The following is a 16,798-nucleotide window of genomic DNA, read 5'->3' on the forward strand; positions in this document are numbered from 1 at the left end:
CACCAACCTCTTTCAATGAGAGCCACCAACCTCTCGATCCCTTAAAATATAAGGAGCCAACCTTTGAGTTACAATATAACAATTTGTTTGTGACTTCTTGGATCTGCCCTGAATCATCTTAAAACATTTCCTCAATTTTCTAAATCTCTGCTCTCAAATCTGCAATATATCTCCATACAGAACTGAAATATGCTTTTCAATTATTGCCCATAAATCTGCAACAGCTTCACATGAATCTGCACTATGAGCTTCAATAAAATTTCTTTCACAAGTCTTTCATAAGTTTGTTCATATGTCTCTATCACAAATAAGATCAAATGGACTTGATAAATGTAATGTCTTGAAGGCGATCTCGGCTTGAAGGCAATTTCGGCCCGAACGGGATCTCTTTCCAAAGGGGATCTCTATCTGGAGGCAATCTCGACCTGAAGGGGATCTCTGTCCAGAGGCAATCTCAATCCGAAGCTAATCTTGGCTTGAAGAGGATCTCAACCCGAAGGGGCAATCTCAACCCGAAGGGGATCTCTGTCCGGAGGCAATCTCGGCCCGAAGGGGATCTCGACCCGAAGGGGATCTCAACCCAAAGGCGATGACTTCCTGAAGGGGATCTCAGTGATCTCGGCTCGAAGGGGATCTCTGTTCGGAGGCAATCTCAACCCGAAGGGGATCTTTGTCCGAAGGCAATCTCGATCCGAAGGGGATCTCGGCCCGAAGGGGATCTCGATCTGAAGGCAATTGCTCTGATACTGTTGTAATGTTCCTGATTTGCCAGGAGTCAATTACATTTGAAGGTGAGGATCTGGAGGGAAGATTTTCAATTGCTCAGGTGGCCAATTATATATGTTATATGGTGGAGGATGTGTAGGATTGACCATATGTAGAGGAGACAAAGAATGTTCCGTCGGTGATGGTAACAGGCCGTATGACAGATGTGAAGTTAGACCGTAGGGTGTTCACTAGATGACCGTATGGTAGCCAAGTCTGGTCGTGGGGAGATGGCCATATGGTAGCCCAAGTCTGGCCATGAGGTGAACGAAGTACCCGTATGGAGGTCCGTATGGTGGGAGAACAAATGTTGGGGCTAGTATGGTGATATTGATATGTCGTATGGTGAGGGTAGAGATGGCGGAAGGGGCATTCGATGTTGACAAGAGGAGATGTTTGGTCTAGAGTTGTCACACCACAAGTTTGCTAACAGTTGACTAAGTGCATAATTATATATATTTGCAATCACAATGATTCCACCAATAATAATAATAACAACTTATTAGACACAGAGGATGTTTGCAAGAGATCTGCCAGAATGGAACAAGAATTTCTATAGATGATGCTCGAACTTGCCAGATCCGAGCGAAGTAATACAAGATCAGATTAGGGTGAGGGTTGAATCCCAATGAAACTAGAATAGCCAAGTAGAGAAGATCTTTCACTTCTAAAATGACGAACAACAGAGAATCTCAACTGGAATTCGCAGTGTAAAGAAAAACATAATCCAAATCGCATACTAAACAACTTCCTACAGCCGGTCATAAATACCGCTACGAAGAAACTTCCCGAGGGTTTATAAGTAACGCCGACACAGCAACACCTACAAATAAAATAAAAGATGGGTCTAAGATATACATAAATCAATTAGAATCACAAATACAAATATTATTAACTTGGGCCCCATATTTATTAATTAAAGTAACTAATTAAAGGTCCTTTTATTATATTATTTAAACTCTAGGACCAATTAATTAATTAATTGAATTAAATTATTACATTAAAATTTGGGGAATGACAATAAACCTATTCAAACATATTACACAACTCTGCTGTAGTAGCCTCTTAATTCTTCTCTTCATACACTAAGAAATATCCTTTTGATTGTATACTTTTGAATTTCCAAATGACCTCGACTTATACCCTTCAGAGTGCACTTCTTCTCCAAAGGGCACACGTGTAAAGTGTCTGACCCTCTTTAATAGTGTTGATGTGAGTTTTGTTCCACTACAACATGCGTAATCAAATACTTACTATTTCAGGATGAAATACCAAAATCCAACTCTCCCTTGTAGAAGGATGCTCACATGCTAAACAATGTATACGGATTGTGTGATCAAGTGGGTCAACCTTAAGGTTCCTTCTTTATCATGGACTTTCACTCAATTTTTATGATGTGAGATGCTGGTTATCACAAAGCGACTTACACTATTCATTTAATGGATATCAAATAGACTTTAACTTCTTCAATCTCTTCCAACCAAATAACTTCCAAATGATAAGGCTTTATAAATTCTATCCAACTCTTGGAATGTAAGAGCATGTTGATGATGGGGTGAGCCTCTACCCAGTCCTTTTTTTGCCATGTTAACTGGGCATACGAGGGTGCTATCTCCTATGGATGCAGAAATGATTTTCACATTGTCACTATTCATCCAAATAACCTATGAAGGTGCAATCTAAGTGGACATCTCCAATAGAATTTAAACACTTGCAATGTAGACCCAAACTAACCTTGCACTATTACTTACAATCAACAAGTACCAAAAGGTATGGACACTAGCTTCATCATTAATCACCATTCAACAGTATTTTTTATTTATCTTCTTCTACTTAGTTACCAGGGTTCGTAACTTTTCCCTCTAGACCACGTATTGGTTCAAACCAGTACCAAATTCGGGTCCAATTCGTCCAAAATTCGCCTAGGGTTCAAAAATATTTTATGTATGAGCGACTCACTGATTTTCTTGCAAGATGTTATAGTGTAGGTATCCCAGGTTGCATCTTTGACATAGAGTATGTTTAATTGCACAAAATGGACTAGACTAGATCATGAATGTGGAGACGATGAGCTTCTCCATTGGTAGACATGACCAAAATAATCCACCATTGACGGATAGAACAATGCTGCAGGTATAACTCTGCTTCTTGTATAGCATGAAACACTTCTTTCCAAGAGCTTTTTGTAAGCCTATTATAATAAACAGGGCTTTTGACAAAGGATCTCACTTGTTTGTATTCAACTTGTCTAGCAAGGCCTAAAAGATATGTCAATCAATTGGACAATGCTTTGTAATGATGGTATGATTACAAATACAAGTTTATAGTTTATAGTATTTTTGTTGTTTAAATGATTAAATCATATGATTTTATGATACTATGTGACATTCTAATATTAACTTATACTTTTAGCCTTCATATATACATATATATTTTTTACATGTTTTTGTACGAACAAACCCAAAACCCTTTCCAAAATTTTGCCAAACCGGCGAACCGGTTCTTTGAGCCTGTATTTCGAATCGAACTCGAACCAGTAACTAAGTTCTTCTACTTCTACTTAACATGAAATAAAATTCTAAACGAGGAATTGAAGAAACAATGCAATATTCCAAAACAACACAAATAATCCATCATGAAGACCAACTATGAATCAACAATTACTTTGATAGCATTATAATAACAATTTCAACAAGTGTCCTCCTACTCTACTCTAATCTTAATCTCCTCTCTAATGAATCTTAATTCTAACTCATTAATCTAACCCTTTAGAAATGAGAAGGCCTTGGTCGTTTGTAGTTGTTTCATTTACAATAAAGGGCCAAGATCAATTTTAAATCAAAGGTCAAGCTTAATCCTTTACAAACCCTAGTTAGGGTTGACACCCTATCATCCAAGTACATGAAGGCACCACTATGTAGGCTGCTAAGAAAATTACAATGCTTTTGAAAGCCAATAAGAAAATGGTACATGTGGCATAATATGCTTGAATGTGCTTGAACACACAACTGAAATTTTCTGATTGGTTGAAGACAAGTACGCGCCACTTCAGCATCCTTATCTTGTAGACTTGATCAATTCTTCTGTGATGAGAAAATATCTCTTTATACTCAACATTATCAAGCCTTTGATTGTGATGACATATTCTCAAATTGGCTCACCTTCTCGAATTTTCTCCATCTTCGCTCTTGAAAATTTTCTCATTGTCATGATTTGAATTTGGTTGTATTTGCAAACTTGAATCTTGAACTTCTTAGAGTGATGAAGTTTTTATGTAATTGGATCCTTTAAAATGAACTTGGATTTGCGGAGGAATTTAAGTCGATGAAAATTTTCCCTGATTTGTAAACCCTTGTTCGTTGCTGTCTTGAACTCCATCTTGATCTTACCTTGAATTTGTATTTTGATAATCTGATTTGAATCTCCTCCTTACTTGAAGTCCTTGAGCATGATCTTGTTCCCTTACTTAAAGTCTTGAATAGAGCCTTGCCATTATTGTTGGTAAATTCTATATTGTAGCCGACGGGTTTAATAGTATCCGAACGGGTGCGTGACAGTTGAGTCACCCCTTCAGGAAAGTATATGTACAACATCCGGAAGGGACTTTGGGAATCATGGTAATCATCATAATCATCATTGTAATCATCTTAATAATATTGTAAGCAGTGAAGTGTGTTTACCGTATAGGGTAAATGGTTGATTAATACATTCAGACAATAGACAGGAACATGTAACACAGAATTATTCTTTTTATTATTCGCATGTATGCAGAAGATACTACAATATTCGATATGATTGATTACAATGATTCCAATGATCATTACAAAATCCATTCCAGATGGTGTACATATACCTTTCCGAAGGGGTGACTCAACTGTCATGCACTCGTTCGGATACCATTCTACTCATTGGCTGCAATATAGATTTTACCAACAACATCATCCCCCCCAAAAGAAAAGTCGTCTCCGGACGACAATTACAAAATATCCGAGACAGATTAACAAAATAGAATACACTAACTATGACTAACTATAACAGGATAGATCATTTTTCTGTCACACCACTTTCACATTCCTCCTGTGCCTACACCAAACTGGTCTCCAAACACATTGCATCTGTAACCTCTGCTAACACAACATTGTCACCTTAGCCAATCTAACCTTGATAGCCACTCGTGCCGCCTTCTCTGCTTCTAGCGCCTGGGTATGCTGAGCCAAGTGTTGCTCTACTGCCTCCAATTAGATGATCAGCTTCTCCCAAGTTCTCTATGCATCCACCAAGATAGCCTCACATCCAAAACCTACTCCGAGTGGCTCAAAGCGTAGCACCCTTCTCAAAAAGCTTGCTCCAGTGCTTTCTCCACCTCTGGTAGACAGACACTCCATGCCTACAGTAGCTCCAGGTCTCATCAACTGGTCACACTTCCCACAACTGATAATTGAACTAGCTGGGGGTCTAGGGGGCATCGCCCCTAGCAGGGTCAAGGGGCAACACCCTGCGGGGTCTTGGGGCTCTGCCCCAGTTGGGCAACGCCCCCGCCGCTAAGACCAAATCAGCACCCTCAAACTCACACAAAAGTTCATGGAACACACCATTTTTGTGATTTTTTTCTGATTCCATACTCTTTCAGCAAACTGCTTATGTTTTACTACCTTTTTATGTCTTTCTCTTCCCTTCGGTACCATACGTTACTCATTCTAAACTATTTTGATTTGTCATCGTTTTTTTTTCTTTTTTTTAGCACGATACAAAATCCATTCCAGATGGTGTACATATACCTTTCCGAAGGGGTGACTCAATCGTTACGCACCCGTTCAGATACTATTCTACCTATTGGCTACAATATAGATTTTATCGACAACAAAGTGCATATTGCGTATATGAATAAAGTATTTGTTCTGTGTTATATCTTACTATACTACATGCGATAAGTATCCTTTTACTTTGTACAGTAAACATTTGGCATCGTTGCCAGTCGAACCTCGAACGAAGGAAGTGTTATGAAGATTAATGCCTAATTTGCTCAATAAGGATAGGAATAAAATAAAAGATAAGGATGAAATACACACAGCACAAGAAGTTTTAATTTTAGCACAACAGGTGGAGCGCAAACTTCTCTTTAGTAGACTGTCGACGAACACCAAGGGGGTTGAAGGAGCACAGACGGAGGGAGTGCATTCACCTAGTAGATCGAGGAGTGCTGAGGAATTTTAAAAAGAGACTCGACAGCGATTGAATTTGGTGGAAGAGACAAGAGAGGAGTTCCTTAACTTGTATACGTCGAGGGTAGAGAATCCGAACAGAAGGGAAGTAACTCGCACGGCTTGAAGTGCCGAAGGAGCACGAGCATGGAGTGAACTCTTTGTTCCCGATACACTCGATGAATGAATATAGGCAGAGAATCGAACAACTTCGCTTGAGGAAGATCTTTTCTCACAAGGTAACGCGGTTGTTGGAATTAGGACGGTTGTTCGAAGCAGCTCGGTTGTGCAGAACAACGCGGGTGTTCAAAATAACGCAGGTTCTTAGAACAGCGCGGGTGCTTAGAATAGCGTGGGTACACAGCAGGTACCTCATAATCAGAAGAACGTAACAATGGCAGGAACAAAGGAGACATTGCCGAAGTTTAATGGTAACGGGAAAGTAGATCCAATCAACACTGCAAGACGTGTGAAACAATATGGACAAAAAATGGTGTAACAGACGAGGATGATTGGGTCCGCCAGTTTCCAGCGATCCTACGGGGTGTAGTAATTGATTGGTTTGCAGATGCGGATCCTCTGAAATTGACTACATAGGTAGATGTCAGGATAGAGTTCATAGCAGAGTTTCGACTGCTGAGGGACGACAATGAAATTGTAGTAGAAATATATAGCATAAAGCAGGGAAAGAATGAAACGATCCGTGCTTATGCAAGAATTCTGAAAGAGTTGGTGGGGAAGATGGAGAGCCAACCGGTTGATGGATTGAAAAAATGATGGTTTGTTGAGGGGCTACGACCAGCTCTAAAGAAGAAAATGAAGATTGTACCTCCAGCATCGTACATTGATGTGTATAATCAAGCGATGGATCTGGAGAGTGAACAGAAAACAAGCAAGAAGAAGAAGCACAAATCGTTGGATTCAAACGATTCATCGTCCGAAAGTAGCAGCAGCGACGAAGAATTAAGCAAGAAAGTTTGAGCATTGTAGAAGGACATGCTACAGATGATGAAAGAATTTAAATATCTGAAAAAGAATCTTGATTCGGTGAAGGGGGAATCATGGTGTACGGACTTTAAGGAGGAAGGCCACATAAAGGGCTCCTGCGCAAAAAAACAATTCTGTGATATCTGCTAGGTTGCAGAACATTTCATAAAGGAATGCCCATTTAATATGAAGTCAAAAGGACACCAGCAAGTCTTACTGGTGCAGGAAGTGTCCGCTAGAACAAACACGAACAACGATGCAACCTCAGGATGATATCGCAACAATAATTGGCGTAGAAGGGGTGGTAATAATAATAACAATAATAACAATGTAGGCCGGAGTCGAATACAATACGACGAGAGTGGACGGCCGATGATATAGTGTCGTGCGTGCAACCTCTGGGGGCACTTCGCCAGAGATTGTACCATGAAGGAGACGCCACAGCTGTTATGTAGATGGTGTGGTCTAGCAGACCACGAAGATACAAAATGCCCAAAGCAAGGGGTAAATTTGTTAAGCATCGAAGCATGTGATGTGAAGATACTAGCCATTACATGTGACCAAGCTAAGAAGGAAAAATACCTTGATGCAGAGGAAGAAAAGGAGAGGTTGCAGCAAGCGCGAACAGAATTGGAAAGACAGATGAAAATAGGAAAGTTGCAAGTAAAAGACACTGCCGATACCTCAAAGAGGAACCTCGTTGAAAAAAACATGATAAGGCAAGTAATGCAGATAGAAGTTCCTATAAACTTAAATGACCTTACAATGCCTCAGTTACGGACGATGATTCTAAATATGACACCACTTCCGAAAGTAACAAAGGAAATAGGAAAGGAGGGCAGTGGAGTGACTGCAATAGACCCAATGCTATTGGTACTCACGAGGGGAAGGCATTCGACAGAAGTTGAGATGGGTATCCTAGGAACAATACTTACAAACACAATTGTGGATAGAGGGTTAGGCATGAACGTGTTACTGGAGGATATATGGAAAAAGTTGGGACAACCTACGTAGTGGCCACCTACATTCCAATTACGGCAGATCAGGACAGAATCAAACTGTTGGAAACCCTGATGGTGCAGCTGGTAATTATTGGAATGCAACGATTTTTATTAGATTTTGTGGTCATTCCACTGAAAAGAAAAGGGTATGATGCTATCCTTGGACAGGGTTGGTTGGTGCAAGCAAAAGTGAAACATGACTGGAAGCAAAATACCCTATCCATGGAACACGGAGGTAGAAAATTCATAATTGCCTTGCACACACAGATGGTATGTGAGGAGGCAGCGTCGTCAAATTCTGAAGGTGAAGGTGAAAGTGACGATGAAGGAAAGAAGAGAATAGAACCGGACGAAGGAGTATTGAGATTAGGAGGGTCGAATGATGACGACCTAGACTCTGTGAACGACCTACTCCACTAGTAGATGGAGGATTACGAACTTTTCTCGAGCTGTAACACATTGGGTGTCGAAGAGGGAAAAAAAGGGAACGAGTTTTCGAAGGAGTATAGTGAAATAGAAGAGGGAGAAGCGCATGTGGATGAGATGCCGACCCATACGTATAGTGAGGACAAACCTATAAAGAATGAAGAGCCTACTGTGAAAACGATGAACTTGGGAGATGAGGCTAATTCGAAAAATATTCTTGTAGGAGATGATTGGAATCCAGTTTTGAAGGCAACAACGTTCAAAATATATATGGAGTACAAGGACGTCTTTGCCTGGACTTATAAAGATTTAAAAGGAGTGCCATCAAAGTTATGTGTCCACCAGATACTATTGATAGAAGGTGCAATAAGTGGCCGTATCGGATGAACAAAAATTATGCCGCACGAGTCATGAAGGAGATCGATCAGATGTTGGAAACAGGGATTATTTTTAGAGTATAGACGAGTGAGTGGGTATCACCGATTGTGATATCTCTGAAAAAGGACACCATGCAAATAAGAATATGGGTAGACTTCTGATGCCTAAACACGGTAACAATCAAAGATCCGTTCCCGATACCATTCATGAATAGCATTCTGGAGGAAGTTGTGGGGCATGAGATTTATTCATTCATGGATGGGTTCTCAGGGTACAACCAAATATCCATCACCGAAGAGGACAAATTAAAAACAACATTCATCGTGGAAGATGGAGTATACGCCTACAACAAGATGCCGTTCAGACTGTGCAATGCTTCGGCAACATTCCAAAGAATTATCCTACACATATTTGATAAAATGTTTGTCAGGAACTTTAAAGAATTTCTGGATGATTGGTCAATTTTTAGCATAGAGGATAAACATATAACGTTGCTCGGAGAATGCATGAAGAGGTGCAGATGGGCGAGATTGGCATTGAATCCGAGGAAATGCAGGTTTATGCTACCGCAGGGGAAGTTGCTAGGACACATAGTCTGTAAAGCAGACCTGAAGACGGATCCAGACAAGGTCCGCGTAATTTTGGAGATGCCACCTTGACGGATGTATCTGAAGTAAAATCATTTCTCGAACATATTGGATATTACCGAAGGTTTAGGAAAAATTTTGCGAAGATTTCCTACCCACTGGACAAATTCACCTGCAAAGGCGAACCTTATAAATGGGAAGCAGAGTAGAATGAAGCTTTTGATGGATTGAAAACGAGGTTGGCCATGGCACCAATTCTAGCCTATCCGAACTGGGTAAGGAATTTCATGTTTATGTAGATGCATCAAATTATGCCATTGGAGCAACACTGGCGTAGACAGGTGACCACGGATTGGACCATCCAGTGTATTTTGCAAGTAGATTATTATCTAAGGCGGAGGAAAACTATAGTACGACGGAGCGAGAGGCACTAGGGATGGTGTACGCAATACAAAAATTCAGACATTATTTGTTAGCGACGTCATTTGTATTCTATGTAGATCATCAGGCACTGCTATATCTGGTAAATAAGCCGATTATTCAGGAATGAATAAGTTGATGGTTATTATTATTGTAGGAGTTCACATTTAAGATTGTGGTGCGGCCAGGGAAAAGTATGTAAGCGCATATCACTTGTCGAGGATAAAATCAGGAGAGCCATCAGAGAGAGCGAATGATGATTTCCCTAACATGCAACTATTTCATGTTGCAGTACTGCCATCCTGGTATGCACGTATTGGGGAGTATCTATTGATGGGATAGTTTTCGAGTGAGATGCTGCTGAATGAGAGAAGGAAACTAGTGCTAAGGAGCCGGACATTTCAATTGATCAATGGGCTACTGTACAAAATGGGACCCAATCAGATTCTAAGGCAATGCATTCTGGAAGAGGAAATCCCGAAGGTATTGAAGGAAGCACACGAGGAACCAACAAGAGGAGACATAGGGCCAGACACAATTGCGCGGAAGATACTTTTGGCAAGGTTATGGTGGCCAACTATGCACAATGACGCCAGAGAGTGGGTTGTTGCATGCGTCACATGTCAGCGCGCTGGAAAACCATTGAAGAGGGACTTCATGCCTCTGAACCCTTCGCATGCGCAGGAGTTTTTTGAAAGATGGTGATTGGACTTTGTCGGACCCTTGAAGGTAAGCAAAACTAGAAGGTGCGAGTACATCGTGGTGGCGACAGAGTACTTGAACAAGTGGGTGGAGGCACACGTGCTATTGGACAACTTTGTGGTGAGCACAGCAAGATTTATCTATGAGCAAATCATCACCAGGTACGAGATTCCATTGTAGTTGACAAGCGATCGGGGAGGACACTTTGTTAATTATGTCATCCAACTGCTCACTACTAAATTCAAAATTTATCATTCATTGTCGAGCCTGTACTACCCGAGAGCCAATGGACAAGTCGAAGCCACGAATAAGATCCTAGTCGGAGTGATTTATAAATCTTGTGCAGTTGAGGGAGAAGATTGGGAAGAAAAGCTAACATCAGCATTGTGGGCATACCACACTTTATATAAGGCAACAATCGGACACACTCCGTTTCAGCTGATGTACGAACAGGAGGCCGTGGTACCGACGAAATTCATGGTATCGAGTTTAACGATTGCCATTGAGAACAAACTGGGCCACATGGAAAGCTTGAGGGAGAGATTGTATAACTTGAATAAATTGGATGAGCGGTGATTGTAGGCATAGTGGGCCACATAAGTTACACAAAACAGGTGGAAGGTATGGCTTGACGAGCACTTGAAATTGAATAAATTTCAACCGGGCTAGTTAATTTTGAAGTATAATGGGTAGAATGAGATTAGATCAGGAAAGTTCAAAGTTAAATGGGTCGGACCGTACAAGATACGAGAAGTTGTTGATAATGGGGCAATCAAGTTATAGACGCTAGATGGGAAGGAAGTACCTGACGCAGTGAACGGGTCAAAGTTAAAAGTCTATCATGAAAGAAATGTTCCTCCACCGACGAACAACTGAGAGAGAATAACAACAGTAAATAATGTATATATGTAAGTAAATGTAGAAAAAATATAAAACTGAGTATAAAATCTGAGTATGGACTCGGAAGTATTAAAGTAATAAAGAATAGGATTAGTAAATTAAAGGAGTATTAAATTTAAGGACCGTACGGCCTTGGAGATCCTCACAGTAGCAAAAAAAAGGACAGATTGGGAACCGTACGACTACTAGTGGAAGGAAAAGCAACCACCGTATGGTGCCAAAAGCCTAGGAAAGTGGCTGTATGGACATGAGAAAATAATAAAGTCATCGCACGAACAAGTGTACAATGAATTCTAATCATACGACCATGTGTGGAGGAAAGTAGAAGGGAGTATAGTCACTATAAAATAAGAGCCGTACGGCCTAGCAGGAGATAAATTACTGAAGCAATCATTGTACAGTTCATGAGAGTAGTATCTGGAGGAAAGTCAATTTCGTACGAGCAAGAAGGCAGTAAGGAAAGAAACAAAACATCGTACCAACCAGTGAATTGGGTCGTACAGACTCAAGAAGAGTACAAGTTAAGGGCTGTAGGACCTTGAGGAAGACACGAATTGTACGGTCTTGCAGAGGCTGCCAATCGATCCACTGTACGGTACGCTCAAACAAAGAGTGGAAAGCACGCAAACAACATATCAATATACTATACGGCAAGGGAAATAGAGAAGAAGGGACATAAAGTGGGCCATATGACAAGTAAAAAGACATATATTGTACGACACTAAAAAAGATGCAGGAAGTGGTATAGCAACATATCGTACGACACAAGAGAAGAGAGTAATTGCTGTACAACACATAAGAATTGGCAAAGACACTGTATGACAACCTTGGAGAATATCGTATGGCCATGACAAAATACTGTGCGGCCCACGTAGATCATCGTACGACCAGTTAAGGTTTTGTAAGATATTAGAAAAACCTGTACGACTAAGGAGTAGAATCAGTAAAGGCAAATTGGGGAGTAGCTGTACTTGACCTGGGAGAACATTAATTCATTTGTACAGCCTCAGACAGAAGATTGTAGCCATATAGTAGATAGAGCTGGCAAGGAAGAAGCCGTACACAAAGCATAGAGTGAGGGTCGTACGGATCTGTACGAACGCCAAAGACAGGAGAACTTTGAAATAAAATTGTACGGAAGGAAGTAACTAACCTAACAAATTTTGTTTTATTCGAGCAAACCGACAAAAAGGGGCAGTTATGCATTCAGCTGTTTAGAGCTTGGAAAAGGAAATTGGACGCAGATTCAACCATGAACAGGAATGTAAAAACTTTGCCATCCAAAGTCCATGTCGTAGGAGGAACTAGTAAAGGACCAAGCAAAAAGAAAGTGAAGCAAGCAACACAGTCAGCTACGATGGAGATTCCCACGGTGCAAAATGTGGCATTTGAAGGATTGAATGGAGCAGAATACTGGAAGTGGTGGCAGGAGACACCGGATAACCATCCAGTAAAGGCCAGCATTTGGAAGGCATAGGTCGAATGAGTGATACAAATGCCTGTATGCGGTATCAGAGATTATGAAGGGTTTCTATGGATCATAATAGAAACGTATGATAGGTTCTCTCGAACCAGTACGTTTGAGTACCTTGGTTGCAACTTGGTGGTATCATTCAAACCAACTGACTTCACATGGGTATTTGGGATACCTGACCATGCATAGGGGGGAAGGAAGATAGATAGAAAACCTAAAAGCCGGGAAGTAAAAACACAGTTGATACAGCTCGTATGTGGGGATTTGACGCAGGCGGAACTAGAAGCTCTCATGGACATGTAGAGGGGTAGAGGGTTGAAGAAATCCAATGTGCAGGAAGGTCACCGGCGTTGTTTGATGGACGTTGTGAAGAGTTGCCTCACAGGCTCTAGTCGCGCCTTTAGACATTTCCTTCCCACATTTGGCGATGATGAACGAGATTCTGCATGGTAGGGTGTATGACTGGGTTGCGTTGTTGGCCGAATGAATGTATGAATTCATGATATTACAACACAAGACATTCTACATGCCGCATTATGCCATCAACCTATTCTTGGAGGCAACAATGCGAATGATCCCCAACAATGCTTTGGAGGCCAAACTGGGACCACTCGGGCCAAGCGAACCCCCGATTATGCAGTGGAGACATCTTGATACACTGGGCACCAAGACCACAGTTAGGCAGAAACGACCAAGACTAGATGGTGAAAATATTGACAGTGGTCGGGAGGACACTTCTGAGGAAAGTGAGACCGACGGGGAAGAGGAAAGGGACGAAGAGGTAGAGGTAATTACAGCTACACCGTTGAGATTTCCACGGCCTGCACTTTTAGCTACGACACATTTGGCTCTTGTTGGTATACATGACATTTCGGGTTTTGGTCAAATCAGGCAGCTAGTAGTGATGAAGCTAGCTTTAGTTGCGATTCAACTTGCCGCAGAGACATGAGCTATTCTTGAGACACCAGCAGAGGTACATCCGCCACCAACAGAGACAGCCGCTCCGGAGGTAACGATGGAACTTGCTATTGAGGCTTTACCAGAGGCTGGGGCTGAGGTACTTGTACCTGATACAAAGATGGATACTAAGGTAGGAGTAATGGAGATATCAACAGGTGAGGGTTTGAGAATGCCGGATGTCCAATTGGACGTAGTGGATTCAGATGCAGTGGTTATGGTGGATATGGCATTGTTAATATCATCTGAGTGAGACAGAAAGAGCATAACCTAGAAGTTGAGCACATACCTGAGTACTTGGTTCCACCGTACCCCAGCTCCTCGAGTGACTTACCTGCATACACCTATGCGAGAAGTAATCCCGGAGGGAAAACCCTTGCAGGAACATGTAGAGGAGCTGACACAGGATGAGGAACTATTGCATAGTGCTGTTGAGCGGATGGCGGAAGTAGTAGAAAGGGCTATGGGTGTATAATAGCATCTAGTAGCACTAGAATCAGGGATGAGAGAGGCATTCTTCATTGATGTAGCAGCTCTAGCGGCTCGGGCTTGCTAGGTAATGGCCTCTGTAGAGATATAGGCTTTGGACTTAGTAGTAAAGGAGCTGGAGAGAGTAGTATCCTTCATGAAATTAGGATGCCCCCCTACCTTTACAATTTGTTTTGAGGAATGGGGATGGCCGAGTGTGGAGACTGCAGAGATGCGACAGGATTGGGCCACGACGAGAGATCCTGGTATGGAGAGCCGAGTAGAGGCCTTGACTTAGAAGATAGTGGTGATATATAGGGAGGCATATTACACCCTTCGGAGGAGCCAGGCAGATCAGTTAGCAGCTGAGAGGGCTGAGGAGGAGTCAGCTGCCAAGCTAGCCACGGAGAGGGTGGCCTGGGAATCCGAGAGGGCAGCCTTGTTAGCCAGATAGAGTCAGTTACAGAAATTAGTAGCGAAGAAGGAACAGTTAGCAGCAGAGAAGGAGAGAGTAGCAGATGAGAAGGAGAAAGAGTTGGGAGGAATTGCTTGGATGATGCAGTCAGCTTTAGAGCTTCAGATGGAGGCAGAAGCAAAATTGAAAGTTCGGAAGGAGCAAGTCTACAAATTACGAGCAGAGTTGAATGAACTGAGGGTGCGGATGACCACTACACCATGGACGCATCCCTCTGCTTAGTATCTATACATTGATGTAATTAGTTGTTATTTTTGAGTTTTGCTGTATTGTCATCCGGAGACGACTTTACTTTTTGGGGGGGATGATGTTGTCAGTAAATTCTATATTGTAGCCGACGGGTAGAATAGTATACTGTCTGGAAGGGACTTTGGGAATCATGGTAATCATCATAATCATCATTATAATCATCTTAATAATATTGTAAGTAGTGAAGTGCATATTGCGTATATGAATAAAGTATCTGTTTTGTGTTATATCTTACTGTACTATATGCGATAAGTATCCTTTTACCCTGTACAGTAAACAGCCATCCATCTCTATCTTTCACTTTCCAAGCCTCTCCTTGCTCCACATTTGCCTTGCAAAACAAAAAAGGAAATTGCATTACAATCACAAATGATGAAACAAAGTGAATCTGAAAGCTTTCATAAGAATCAACATCAAGTCAAAGAGGCAAAATGGAGCTTAAGTTCAAGATCAAATTTTTGTATCTTCTTACAATTCCCATTCTTGATTTTATTTATAAGATAATCCCAATCTTGCAACTTGAACCTTAAATTACTTGAAAAGTGGAAAATAAATAAGTTTTGTAATGTACACCATGCCCAGATTTTAATTTTCTCACCATCCTTATCTCTAATTGATGTTTTGAAGTCTCCAAATGGTTGATAAAAGATGCAATTGCTACTCTTGATATCTTGCTCCCTCAAGATGATTTATTTCTCCCTCTTCTTACTAGTTCGCTGTCAAGTGGTAAATAATCCGCTATCTTAATAAGGGAATCACTGCTCTTCAAGATGATTTCACTGCTTTGTTTAGGAGAAAATCGCTATCTTTTGTCGAGGGTAGTTCGTTGCTTTGGCAGGGTAGAAATTGTCTTGACCTGATGTTAAAAATAAACTCATATTACCCCCTTTATATAGGCGATAGCTAACTTCAAGGAATGTTGCTTATGTAGAGGCTGATTTGGCTTCCTTATGCCAATAAAACATTGATTTACTAACTTTTTACCCCCTCATGGATTACATGTTTAGAGGAAATTAAAGCCATGTTTTCTTTGTTTAATCACCCATTGAATCGCCTCTTTGCTATCTCCATTGAGTCTCCTCTTTTAAGGGTGGAATCTGATCATGAGAGAGGATTATGGAATCCTCTTGGCGTGACAGAACCTGCCACTCCAATGTTAAGGTTTATCAGATTTAACTAGTTTGTAATAGAAATCTTGTCTTAATTCTATATTCCTTTTGATAAGATGGTAAGACTGATTATTATATCAAGGCTCTGTTACTATCAGTTCATGCAGGGAAGTGTGGAGTTTTTCTCTAACAGTTTGCACGCAGAAGTAGAGTAACAAAGATGGGCCAATAATGTACGCTTACTCTGCAATCACCGTGTAAGAAGACATTTGGAATTTGTAATCTGCGTCGATGATTTTGCAGAGGCAGATCCTATTATAATAAGGCAACTAGTGCTAATACCAACAGGTGTGACTCAATGTGGAGTCATGATTCGTTGGTGTCGTAACTCCCCCATTGGAGTCAACTGTTATCCTGTCGGTCAAAGTAAAACAGTTGCTCGATAATAGCAACCTTTAACAAGGAAATTTAATCTACCAAATACATGAGATCAGTCACACAAATCAGTTAATTTCTAAATTATTATAAATATGCAATGTTTTGTTTTATATAAGGGAAATGAATATAATAAGGTTCATATATATAATTGCAATTATTGCATATTTATAATATATATAAATCATTATTTATATATATTATCTGACTGAATTATAACTTTAACACTCCCCTTTAATTAAGAATGATAAAACACATAAATAT

The 16,798-nt window shown here is 40.8% G+C and overlaps 1 protein-coding gene across 4 annotated transcripts in view; it reads left to right on the forward strand.

The window, feature by feature from the left end:
- The window catches only part of LOC149565143 (calcineurin B-like protein 3), a 197,452-nt gene that overhangs the window by 40,724 nt on the left and 139,930 nt on the right, over nt 1-16,798 (forward strand). The gene's annotated exons all lie outside the window — the stretch shown is intronic.

The sequence above is a fragment of the Cupressus sempervirens genome, chromosome 3 (genome assembly GCF_028749045.1).
Source record: "Cupressus sempervirens isolate cs-2001-9-10 chromosome 3, ASM2874904v1, whole genome shotgun sequence".
Taxonomy (NCBI): Eukaryota; Viridiplantae; Streptophyta; class Pinopsida; order Cupressales; family Cupressaceae; genus Cupressus; species Cupressus sempervirens.